The sequence below is a fragment of the Chionomys nivalis genome, chromosome 6, assembly GCF_950005125.1.
Source record: "Chionomys nivalis chromosome 6, mChiNiv1.1, whole genome shotgun sequence".
NCBI classification, from domain to species: Eukaryota; Metazoa; Chordata; class Mammalia; order Rodentia; family Cricetidae; genus Chionomys; species Chionomys nivalis.
The window spans coordinates 66995840-67009550 of record NC_080091.1 but is presented as its reverse complement, the minus strand read 5'-3'; the positions used below and the strand labels follow the sequence as shown (position 1 = coordinate 67009550).

Below are 13711 nucleotides of genomic sequence, written 5' to 3'. Positions count from 1 at the left end.
CAAAGAGTCAGGTCAGATGGCGCTGGTTGAGAGTTCTGCCGTTATTATCTGTCATTATCACATAGTGGTGGGTTAAGCTATATGGTAGACTGAGCCTGGGTCAATAGCTAAACCATTCAATCTGGGCATCTTACCCCCTTGCTCTTTGGTGTTCTCTTTGACAAAACAGGACTCTGGATTTGGGACTGCAGCTCTTTCCTAAGTGTCTCAATGTGTACAAGATATGTGGAATACTTCATAGTGAAGAGTGGATGTGTGTGGTGGGCAAGACCTTTGCTTGTTATAACCTAGAGAACAGACAGCCTGCCCCACCTTAGAGATGAAGACACTGAATGGGGTCGACCGGTGCTGTAATGAACATAGCTGGGGAGGACAGGGTTCCATAGAGTTTCAAGTGCACTATTCTGCCAAATTTGCTTTCCAAATAATGTCATCTGCTGCTCATGACTATGTCATGGGCAGGTAGTTATGAACCCTGCTATACCCATGAGGAAGCAGATTCAGAGTATAGCTGATTTGTACAAGCTTCGTGTGCAGCAGAGAACAGTAAACGGAAACCGTTTGCCAGCGTGCTCAAACTACTGGCACACAGGGCACTAAATGCATGTTTAAGAATGTGATCACTTCTTAGACAAAAGCACCCTATGAGATTCATCACAGTTGTGATATAAACAGGAAAATGGCATCAATGGCCAAAAACAAGTGCCTCAATTTCTGCCTACTGGCTTCCTCCTCATTTTTAGCACTGGTCTATAAAACAAAGCGTTGACCCATACACGAAACTAATTTCCACTACCCATCTCTACTGATGTCTGGTAAGAAAACAAGGATCATTTTACAAAACTGGCTAATATTATGTACTGCCCCCTTAAAGCACATCTAGAAAAGATCAGTTGGTATTATAATGACTAACAGTTGATTATAACAAAATGTTTGCTTTTGAAAATATTTCAAATCCGTTTAAGCCTAGTGTGGTGACTCATGTCTGTAATCCTAGCAGTTGAGAGGCTGAGGCAGAAGGATTGAAACGAGTGCCAGGTCAGTCTGTGTTATGTCACCCAGTGAATTTCAGGTCAGCCAGGGCTATAGACTGAGAGCCTATTTCAAAAACAAATAAGCCTGTCAGCCATGTGTAGTGGCCCACATCCTTAATCCTGCACTCTGGAGGCAGAGGCATGCTGTGGGACAATGGTCTTTCATCCTGCCACTTGCACTATTTTTAATAAAATGCTGATTGGCCAGTAGCCAGGCAGGAAGTATAGGCGGGGTGATGGCGACCAGGCAGGAAGTAGAGGCAAGGCAACGAGAATTATAGGAAGAGGAAAGTTTCAGTCTGCAGTCGTCACCCGGACACAAAAGAAGCAAGATGTGACTGCCTCACCGAAAAAGGTACCAAGCCACGTGGCTAACACAGACAAGAATTATGGGCTAATATAAGTTATAAGAGTTAATAAGAAGCCTGAGCTAATAGGCCAATCAACTTATGATTAATGTAGACCTCTGTGTATTTCTTTGGGACTGAAAGACTGTGGGACTGGGTGAGACAGAAACCTCAGTCAACAGTTGAGTGGTGGCTTACAGTTTCAGAGGTTCAGTCCAATATCATCATGGTGGGGAGCATGGCGGTGGAGGAATAGCTGAGAGTCCTACATCTTGCAAGCAACAGGAAGTCAACTGAGACCCTGGGCAGTATCAGCATAGGAACCTCAAAGTCTGCCCCTACAAGGCCATATGTACTCCAGCAAAGTCACACCTCCTAATAGTGCCATTCCCTATGAGATTATGGGGGTCAGTTATGTCCACACTACCACATTTTACTTCCTGGCTTCCAGGAGGTTGTAACAATATCATAATGCAAAATGCATTTATCCCAACTTCAAAAGTCTCCATAGTCTATCACGATCTCAACAAAGTTTAAATGGCAAAGTTCAAAGTCTCTTCTAAGATTCATGCAATCTCTTAACTATAATCAAAACTAAAATCAAAAAACAGATCACACACTTCCGACATACAATGGCATAGAATGTACATTACCATTTCAAAACATAGGAAAGGGAGCATAGTGAGGAAATCTTGAACCAAAGCAAGACCAAAAACCATCTGGGCAAACTCCGAACTCTGCAACTTCACGTCTGGTGTTGTAATGCAATTCAGATCTCCAACTCCTTTCAGTTTTGTTGACTGCAACACACTTCTTTCTCTAGGCCTGGTTCCATTCCCTGTTAGCAGCTCTCCTTGGCAGGTATCCCATGGCCCTCGCATCTCTAACATTTTGGGTTCTCTAAGACAATCTAGGCTTCAACTTCACAGCTTCACACAATGGCCTCTCTCCTAGGCCTCCATTGAAGTACACCCCTGACACATGCCTGGCCTCAGTAACTTTATTCCATAAATCCTTTTTTCTATCCTTAATTTTAATATAGAACCATATGGCTAAAGCTGCCAAGCTCTGCTGCTTGTAGGGACTGGAACAAGGCCCCTCATTCAATTACGTCTTTACCAGCTTTCTGTTTTTCATTGTCTAAGCTTGGCTGGGTCTCTAGACCAGGATGGCCTTAAATTCAGAGATCTACCAGCCTCTGCCTTTCCAGTGCTGGGATTAAAGGTGTGCCCACCACACCTGGCTCTAAGCTTTTCTTTCTTTCCACAAATTGGAAATTTAGCTGGGTGAGATTTTACCCTGATGTCACCACTCCCTTTATTTTACTTCTAAAGCTGTTTATCTCCTTGAACACAAGATTTAACTCCATTCTTGATGCTCTTTTTCTCCTCTTTTTTACAAAATTTATATTTTGTAATTTACACTGCTCATCTTGCTCTTTTTCATTATAAATCTTCATTAGAATCACCATTAATATCCATATGACAGAGTCTATACTAGGCTGTTTTGAGATTTCTTCTGCTCACAGAATTAATCTAAAACCCTTCACTTTAGCCTCAGGTAGACTCTTTGGATAAGAGCAAAAGGTAGCCACTTTCTTCACCAAAATATCAAAAGACCAGTCTCTAGGTTACATACTAACATTCTCCTCTGAAACCTCCTGATCCCCACAGCTCATCAAAACACCACTCTTATTCAGCACCACTGTCTTCCAGGCTCCTACTAGGATGGCCCATTAAGTAGTATTTAAAGCATTTCACTGTTTCCTAACCCAAACTCCCAAAGTTCCTATTACTCTAAACAAAAATACGGTCATCCCTGGTACCAACTTGTGTCTTAGTTAGGGTTTTTCTATTGCTGTGAAGAAAAGACACTATGATCTCAGTAACCCCTATAAAGGAAAATGTTTAATTGAGGTGGCGACTTAACAGTTTCAGAGGTTCAGTCCATTATCATCATGAAGGGGAGTATAGTGGCATGCAGGCAGACATGGTGCTGGAGGAATAGCTGAGAGTCCTATATCTTGCAGGCAGCAGGAAGTCAACTGAGACACCAGGAAGTATCCTCAGCATAGGAAACCTCAAAGTCTGCCCCCACAGTGACATACAGTGACATATTTCCTCCAACAAGGCCATACCCACTCCAACAAATCCACATCTCCTAATAGTGCCACTCCCTATGAGCTTATGGGGGTCAATTCAAACTACCATAGTCACCTATACCTTTGTAGAGGAAGAAGAGATGAATGAAACGAATAAAGATGGCTTTTGTGCATGTTTGGAGAGTAATACAAGTAGCTCTAAGTTTCCCTTCCCATCCTGCTGATTATAATAATGAATCTGTTTCAATAAAACTTGCAAGATGATGCTAACTGTGCAGATTTTTTTTAAAAATGGCATGCCAGGTTTCTTTAACCTCAGGCTTCTTAACAAGCTGCTAGAACAGCTTCCTTTTCTACAAAGTTTCCAGTTACTTTGCTACATTTTTAGGGTCAATTTCATTATTTCCAGACTGACCATGGAACCACTTAAGCCTTAAGTGGTTCTCAACCTTCCTACTGCTGCTTAATCTAATACTTCCTAAGCCTTGAACACAGTTCCTCATGTTGGGTGAACCCCAACTTTAAAGTCTTCTTGTTGCTGCTTCACAGCTATAACTTTGCTATCGTTATGAACTGGAATGCAAACGTCTGTGTTTTCTGATGGCCATAGGTGACCCCTCTGAAAAGGTTGTTCAACCTCCAAAGGGGTTGTGACATACAGGTTGAGGGGCACTGATGGGGCTGCACCTCCATGCTGCACTCAGAGAAGGCTGTGTTCGCAGAAACTGAAAACAGTATAGTTTCAAGCATGTGGACTCTTAGGTCAAAGGACCCCTCTAAGAGCAAACCAGAGGCAGGGTAGTCAACAGAGACACATGACAATGGAACATATGTGCAGAGAGAGACTGGCAAGAAATCACACACAGAGAAAAGAGCCTCGCTTCCTCATTTACTGTTAGAGATGCCAATTGCCTCAAGGCCCAACTGCATTCCTGGTATCAGACTCTCACACAAAGCTACAGTATTGCTAACAAAACACTCTGGTTGCTTAAACTAGTTTAAGTAATTTTGTATAATTGTTAGGAAATAAACCTTAAGAGCAAAACAAATGAAGGGAGAGAAATACAAAGTATAGTGTGTGTGTTGTGTTATACTGCAGTTTTATTAATGTTGCCTTAAAAAGAAAGAGAGAACTCAAATCAGAGCTATTTTCTCTTGGCATTAAAAACTCCCATTCACTGTTCTATTCTCAGACCTAACAGTGCCTTATACACAACTAACAAATGTTTATTGATGGACATACAATTCAAAATGAAACTCACTTGATCAAAATAGTACATCTAATTGTGAGGTTTTTCAATAGCGTTTCATTTCAAATTAAGATGTTCTTTATAATTCTCATTACCATAATTCTGTCTAAACACAAATACACAAAGAAATGCTGCTTATTAATAGGAGTCTAGGAACTATAATGGTACTTTTTTTTTTTTTCGGATCTTGTGTTCACTCTTAGGGTTATGAAGCCTGCTCAGTGTAGTGGTCATTAAGACGGTTCACAAACTGTGCTGCAGCTCTTCCTTCTGGCCACATGGTAAAGCTGTACTTCCCTACTCTTTGAAGTTAGGTATCGCTATAGGAGTCGTACGGCCGCTTCCAAATGGAAGCCTTGAAGAGCCAAGGTATTGCTAGTATCCAGCACATTCTTCTCCCCCCCAATCCCCCCCCCCCGGCTCCTGCTAACAGCCTGGGGGGTCCAAGTGACTGCCGGAAATGGAGCTCTGGTGCTGACCCTCATCAGACATAGAGTATGACAGAAATAAACCTTCGCTGACTTAAGTCACGAGGAAGTGAGCAGAATAAATGGCTTTGGCTCTCAGCTTTTCAGAACGTTAACATTTTGTATATCTGTTCAAAAAATTCTTTTACTTTTGTATAGAAGCATTACACTTCCATGCATGGGCTTCAGATACATTTTCAAATCAATTTCTCATCCTCCCAACTTGATTTCTGAAACCTAGGATCCAAATACATCTGGATAAGATGCTATTCTTGCACTCCAGACACTTGCCACCTGTTCTCATTTGCATCCTTAAGGCTGTTCTACTACCAGTACCCAGTAGGTTCTCAGCACTTATTCTGTGAGCGAATTGTGTGCTCTAACCACACTAGTCTTATAAATAAATGCAGATACCAAGGGCTTGTAAACTCGCTGGAAACAGTCCCATACATTAATAAGTGCAATTACAGTTTTTTTTTTTTTTTTTTTGGTTCCAGATCTCTCTCCCTTTTGTTGTTGTTTTGAGACAGGGTCTCACTATGTAACCCTGGCTGACCTGGAACTTGCTATGTAGGCCAGGCTGGCCTCTAACCCATGGAGATCTTAATACTTGTTTCCAGAGTGCTGGGGTTAAAGGCATGTGCTACCACATCCAGCCTTTTTGCTCTTTCTACTTGTGGCAAGTTTTCTAATATCTTTTATAGCTACAAAGTGTAGGAATTCACAGTAAACTAATAATAATACAAATAATGTTTATGATAAAATGGCATACAAATCATTTATAGTCAATAATAATAACTGAAAGTAATCCCTCAAGGATACTCACTTGCCTAAACCGATTCTAATGCTCAAACAGTAAACATTCTGAAGCATAAAAGAGAAGCCCCACAGGGTAGCTGGTCTAGCAGGCAACTTGCACAAGATGTCTGGAGTATGAGAATAGTGGCCTTTTCCTTTGATGTGTACTGGATTAAAATCCTGACTTCTGGATTAACTTCATTTTGGTCCTTCCCAAATTCACTAACATCAAACATTTTGTTATCCCATCTCAAGCTGTAAGAAACACTCGTGAAGGACTGCTTTACTAAATGTGAAATAGGTCACAGCATCCATCCTTCAGTCAACTGATCTATACCAGCATTGTAATAACGCTCAAGAGACTCTGGGGAAAAAAAACATTGCAATTTGTCTAATCCAGATGCCTCAAGTTCATCTGAGCTCAGAATCTTCTTTTCCTTTTCCCTTGTTCTGGAGCTCGAACACAGGATCTTGCCAGGAGAGACAAGTTAAGTCCCCTGCTACTGAGTCACACACAGCCTGAGTGCCCCATTTTAGTTAAAAACCTAGATTACTAACCTGCATTTCTTGAAAGCACGGCTTCGGAAATACTAGCCCAGATCATCACAACCAAGAATTCACAGAACATAGCCTTCTAATTTATTATTGCCCTATATTGAAATACTTTTTTTGATGTAAAATTTACAATTTTCTGCTGAGATATTTTAAAGATATCAACTGCTACTATCTCTATCTCTCTCTCCCTTTCTTAGGGCCCATGAAAATTACTAGAAAATGCCTTGCTTAGGCAGAAGAACTGGTTTTGTTTTTTTAAACCCTGGAATTTGAAACATGCTTACTTTGTTCCTTTACGGGCTCCAAGGAAGTTCAAAACCCAAACTAAGACTCATGTGTTGTACAGGACCTGACAGCACGTACTTTCTTCCCCGCCCCCTTTCTGCCCAACCTCAACATTCTCATTTAGTTTGTTTTACTATATTGTACACATAGACACAAAATTACTTCACATATCTCGATACACATATGTTATGTGTGTATATCTAATGTTTTTCTTACAATTTTGTATCCATTTATCTCCTGTCGCAAAAAATATTATGTATTCACCTTTATCTAAAAGTTTTTTTACATAAACCCCTGTACAGAACATAAACATTCATTACAGTAGTCAAACCTGTAAACGCTGAAAATAAGGAAAAAAGTTGGAGTGCCCCTAACAGCGATCTAATAATAAAAAGTCTTATTAGACTGTTTAACAGGAAGATTTATTAAACTCTTTCCTAACAGGAAGGAGAATTAACATTTATTGTGCATCAGTAAAACGGCTAGGCAATTACTAACAGCAGTTCCATTTTCAAAACAAAGTTGGAGGGCATCTGCCAGATCATAATCCCTGAACCAGGGAGAAGAAATTGACCTTTCATGGAGGTGGAAGTGGGGGTGGGGCACACTCTGTACACCCCTTTTAGTAAAAGTCTCAAATCAGATAAGATAATCATAATGGCAACAATATATACTCGCTAACAACCAAGTTCTCCCAGCAGCTTCTGATTCCGGAACACGCACTTGTGAAGCAGTTGTCTAAACGCTGAAGTTGCGACACCAGTCAACACCAAACACAGGAAACTACACTACAATCTTACTCTTCACCTTTGAGGATAAGGCCATTACTTGAAAACTTTAACAAGGTGTGTATGTTGTGGGGATCAGAAATACTTTCCAGCTTGTTTTATTCTTGGGAACATTTCTGGAGAGCAGCACTTCCTCCTCACCCGCCCGGCTATCCGCGCCGCGTGCAGAACTTTGAGCAACTCCAGGGCGGCGGGACCGCGTTCCGGAGCTAGGGAGCTGAGGGAAGAACCAGGTTCGAGTCCCGGTAACAGCTCGAGAGTCCCTAGCCTGGGCTGGCTCATCTGGAGGGCAGGTCACCCAGGCGAGCAAGTCCTCGGCACGCGCAGACCCCGAGGACCAGGGAGGGTCGCACGTTTGTGGAGAGCGGGCCTTCGTGAAGGAGGAAGTCGCACTTACCGAGCGGGAGCGGGAGGGAGGCCCGGGGTCACCGTGGCGCGGGGCGGCGGGCGGGGAGGCGGCGCGGGGCGCGGGCGGGCGAGCTCGGCGGAGGGATGCTCGGCCCCTCGCGCGCCCCCAGCCCCTTCCCCACAGCGGCGCCCCGCGCAGCAGCCCTCCCGGGCCGAGCCACTCCTCTCTGTCAGGCGACGCCAGGCCAGGAGTCAAACTTGTCCCGCAGCCCCCCGAGGGGGCGGGCGGGCACGCGCGCGGCAGCGAGAGGGGGTCGAGCACCCGCTCACCGGTCAGTCCCCGTGCGGCCGCCCCGCCCCACGACAGCAAGCCCCGCCCACCACCGAGTCCCGCCCACGCCGCTCAGGGTGTAAGCCCCGCCCGCTCCCGGCGGGGCCCAAAGATTGGCAGTTTCTTTCTCCTCCGCGACCGCGGGAGCTACTAAAGGCGCAGAGGGAGGACAAATTGGGGCACGAAGGATGCATGCAGGTCCGGGTCCGGAGAAGTGGGGCGCCGGGTACATCATACTGGGGCGGGGCTCTGGCGACGAGGGGGCGGGCAGAGTGTATTCTATGGAACTCAGGATGCGCCAGCCCCCAGAAACTGGGAGCAGGGGAATTCCTGGGAATGGAAATTGAGGGAGAGTTCCCTCTGCAGGACCGGAAGGCGACCAGAGAGAGATGGCCTGTGTGCGTCTCAGCGAACGGGAAATCAGCAAAAGTCTGTCTTGGCTAGCGCCTGCAACCTTTCTTCTTGCAGGAGTCTGATTGATACATGTACTCTAAGTAGTGGGTTTGTGCCATCTAAGTTATGATGTGCAGTTCTTGACCCTGGCTTTTTCTGTGGGATACAATTTACTCCAGTATAGAACATGTAATTTTATAGTCGATGCTGAGAAAACACTGTAATCTATCCAACACCTGTATGTCAATACTAATTTGAGACACTTAGTTACACTATCGAGAAATGTAAGAAACAGTTATGATCCCTGGGTAGAAGAAAAGAAGAAAGGAGGGAACTACAGTTCTTCTGTGAGTCAGTCATATGTGGGAGAAATGCCTAGTTGTACTTGGCTCTTAAAATAATTCATATTTCTCTCTGTGTCTCTCTGTCTGTCTCTCCTCTGTCTTTGTCTCTCTCTCTCTCTCTCTCTCTCTCTCTCTCTCTCTCTCTCTCTCTCTCTCTCTCTCTCTGTGTGTGTGTGTGTGTGTGTGGACTTGGTACTTGCCATTCTGACCTGGCCTCTTCCATGGTGGTTAACTGTGGCTATTGCTCAAAAACGATATTTACCCGCGAGTCTTCAATATATCTCCCTAACAGAAACTCATTGCAAAGCAGTGGTCCTGACGACTACTACTGGAATAATGGAACTTAATTGTCTAGGAGCTTGGGGTGGTTGGGAGTCTGTTGAAGGATGTTTCCTGAACTGGGAAAAAGGTTAGAAAAAGCAACAATGAAAAACAATTAAGCTTCGAGGAGGACTGCTAATTCAAAGCAGAAAGGATAGAATCTTTTTAATGGGGTTACAATCAGAAAAATGGATACACCAAGAAACCTGCGCTGCTTGCTCCAACGGCAAAGCACATGATAGTTTCCATCAGAGGCAGGGAAAAAGGCACTCCCTACGCAGTGACACCCACACACAACACTCCAGCAGCAGCGTCTTTAATTACAGAACGCAGTGTATAAACCCACAGTCTGCATTTGCCGAATCTGGAACTACTTTGAGGCTTAGTTTGCTTTTTCATTGTTAACACTGGTACACTTTAGCGCAGCAAGTGACACTCTTTCCATTGTTCCTTCCGGCTCATAATGACTTTGCATTCAGTTTTGCAGTGTTAACTTCTTATTTTTCTTTGGAGTTATAGTGAGGAAAACTAGAAAAGCTTGGCAACCAAACCAGATGCAATGATGAAAAGCGGCTTCTAATCTAAAGCGGACACTCTCATATGCCATTTCCTCTCCCTTCTGCTAATACATTGCTTGTTCTAAGCCAGAGTCTTTTCCATTAAATTTGCGAATTAATTCTGATTTAAAACAATTTGTTCCATCACTCCAGCAGAAGCAATCAAAATATCCTTTGCCACTTGGCCCACGAATGCTAGCCTGTATCACTTGCCCTCTTTCAGCTCTCTCCTACACTGGACTACTCTCTCTGTGTCCACACACCAAGGGTCCTGTATGTGACATGCTGCTAGCCTACACACAGCTGACTTCTTCTTCATCACCTTCCCTAACTATCCTATGGAAGCCTCCAGTCCTCTCCCAGTTCCTCACTTTCAGCACTAAGCAGCCAGCACCAGCATCTCAGATTCCTTACTCTCATTTAAATGTAAGCCCTGTGAGCTAGATAGATGTTGCCTACTGAGATGCCTGCCGGGTCTCAGTGTCTGATACTTACTGTGTCCATCACAGAGGAGTGACTCCATGTAGGAGATAATTTATATTTCCTTTCGTAACTGCCAAAGACTTTAATATGTTTAATCTTTTTGAACTGTATGATTTAGACATATTAATAAAGTCTGAAACATAGCCCAATTTTATTCTGTTTAATTCTAGAAGTAAAAAGCTGGTTTTGACCTACTGTAGCAATACTAAGCAATTGTGTTTGAAGAAACAATTACAGTTAAGCTTCTATGACTAGATCTTATAACCTGCCCAGCAAAGACATCCACAGAATCAAAAAGGTAGTGACCAATAAAAGTTTCAATATTGCCGGGCCGTGGTGGCACATGCCTTTAAACCCAGCACTCGAAAGGCAGGGGCAGGTAGATCTCTGTGAGTTCGAGGCCAGCCTGGTCTACAAGAGCTAGTTCCAGGACAGCCTCCAAAAGCTACAGAGAAACCCTGTCTTGAAAAGCCACAAAAAACGTCTCAATATTTGTCCATGAAATTAAACAATATAACAATGACTACAAGTGGAATAATTGAAAATAGAATCTTATTGCTGATAACTGACAGATGGAGTTAATACAGTGTCCTTTGTAGGAGCTCAAATAATTTTAGTTAATAATATAAAATTGAGGTTAATTGTTAGGGTTCAAAAGATACTCCAAAATGAGTGAACCCTAAAATTAATCTCAGAGATGAAGATCTGTTTTCTAATACTCTCTCTGCTATCTGTGTTTTAATATGAACAGGTCTAGTCCAAACAGTCCCAGGGAGACACAGAGACGTTAAGACCCACATTCTACTTATGTCCCAAACTGGGAGGAAGACATGTTTCAACTGGCCCAGCAAGGTGGCTGGGGGGGTGGGGGCGGATGTGCTTCCCGCACAGGCCTTATAGCGAAGTTTATCTCCAGAGCCCACAGTGAAGGGAGAGGATTGCCTTCATCAGACAGTCCACTGACTTCCACAGGTACATTTTGACTCATAAATAAATAAAAATATTAAGATTAATAATAGTAATAATGATGATGATGATGATGATGATAAAGCTGGATATGACGGCACACACCTTTGATCCCAAGGCAGAGCTAGGAGGATCTGTGGGAGTTTGAGGCCAGCATGGTCTACCTATGGAGTTCCAGGTCAGCCTAGCCAGTGGAAGTGTGTTGCTTGGGGTAAACTTTGAGAGCTCCCTCCCCCTCAGCTTTGCTCTCTGCCGTGGTTGATGGTGTTTTCTTAGATTCTTGTTCCAGTTGCTTCCCCGGCCATTATGGACTCCTCTCTGTCATGTAAGACAAAATAAACACTCCCTTCTATAACTTGCCTTGCTCATGGTAGTTACCATAGCAACAGAAAAGTGAGACAACCTGGTAAGATCATTTTCCTGCCTTTCCTGTGAAGGCCAAGGATCTTACCCCTGGCCTGGGAGAGGCTAAAGCCCCTTAGTTCTCTAGGTCAGACAGATAGGGTCCAGTCCCTATCAAATCCCAAAGCATCAGCTCAGTTTCCTGGGAAACCTCATTCTTTACATGTGGAAGAAGGGTAATTTTCTCTCCTTATAGCCTGCGGAACATTTGCCTCACAACTGCTCCACACGGTGCTGGGGACAAGGGGAGGGATATACATTCTCTTACAAGCCAATGTCCATTCACCCATCCATAAGTAGATCTCTCTACAAGACTGCACTTTGCACCTTGGCGGTGCAGCTACAGGACCCTTATTAACTTGCTTCTGTGACTATTTTCTGACAATATGGCCTTCATTCTGCTCACCATAGCAACTTGAGGCTCTCTGTGGTCTAACTAAGCCCTGTTTGTCACTCCAGTCCTGCACCCATCCTGAGTGGTTTGCCTCGTCTGTACCACATTCTTTCTCCCACACTGAGGCCTTTCCGTCTGCTGCCTCCCATACCCTTTCCCATATCTGATGGCCCTGAAGACGGCTCCTTCCCTGGTGATCTTTATCTGGATCACTCCAAACTTGCTGTGTTCTTCCTACCAGCTCCAACAGTACCCAGGGTGCTTCTCTCTGTTGTGGCATTTACTGGCTGCGAATGTGGGTTTACTTGCCCATCTCTCTGAGTAGTGAAGAGTGTCTGCTATAAGAACTTGTAAAGCCGGGCGGTGGTGGCGCACGCCTTTAATCCCAGCATTCGGGAGGCAGAGGCAGGCGGATCTCTGGGAGTTCAAGGCCAGCCTGGGCTACAAAGGGAGTTCCAGGACAGGCTCCAAAGCCACAGAGAAACCCTGTCTCGAAAAACCAAAAAAAAAAAAAAAAAAAAAAGAACTTGTAAATATTTTATAAATTGATGAATGAGAAATACCCTTGGCCTATAAACCATTGAAAACCAGCAACTTGATAGAATAGGACCATTTTCCCCCTGAGTGTTATAACACAGACAGACAGACTCTTTCTTCTAATTTATAGTAGTATATCACGAGTTCCATGAAGTTTTAGGACGTTTTAAATTTATTATTCCATCATCTTACAAGGATGAGGGGATGAGCACGGAGTGCTTGTGTTTGTTTTTATGTATTAAAATAATTATCCTAACTTCTCAACGTGCTTGTTATACATTGTAAAAAAAAATGGCTGAAAGGCTACTGATTAATGTTGCTGTCTCAAGCCTTAAAGACTGTTCTAGAATGTTGCTCTGTGTTTGATATATCATTTCCTGATGATTATCTAACTGACGGGAACAACCAGCTTTGGTTCCTGTTTTCATGTTCTCTGAGAGCAAGTCCATAGCCACTTTGTACACACGTTCCGCCTGTAACATCCCCGTCCACCGACACCTCCCAAGCACATGAAGAGGTCCGCGGCCCAGGTGACACAGTGTAGCTCATTATGGAAAAGCGAATGAACAGCGATGACTCAGAGCCACATAATCCAAGAGCCGCTTGGTCTTCACGCTTCCTCTTTCACCTCCATCTTGCTCATCCCTTCAGCACGCGCACACACCCTCTGCCTTCACACTTACGCCCTGTAGTCAGTGTCTATACTTAGCGCAGAGCTCTTGGAGGAAGATTCTGGCTGGGTAATAAGCAGCTGACCCGAGATACAAAATCATCGGGTGCCTGGAAGGTGGTACACTGCACACATCTGAAGGTAATCAGGCAAAAGTCTACACGATACCAAGGAGAGGCAAAACAATGCCTTTCATACTCGGGTCCAACCCCAAGAAAGTCAAAAAACGCTGTCAGTTAGCTTCAGAAAGCCTCTCTTGTTGCAGCCAAGTTTTTGTTTCTGTTGCTTTTAAATCTGAGTCTGCAACTATTGAACCTGATATTTTCAGACTGAGCCATTG

At 43.9% G+C, this 13711-nt stretch overlaps 1 protein-coding gene across 1 annotated transcript in view; it reads right to left on the bottom strand.

Annotated features, from left to right (window-relative positions):
• Klhl5 (kelch like family member 5) overlaps positions 1-8325 on the bottom strand; it is a 67482-nt gene extending 59157 nt beyond the window's left edge. Inside the window, exon 1 of the mRNA XM_057771512.1 lies at positions 8023-8325. The gene's annotated coding sequence lies outside the window, so the exon portion shown is untranslated. The remainder of the gene's footprint in view (positions 1-8022) is intronic.
• Positions 8326-13711: the final 5386 nt, after the last annotated feature.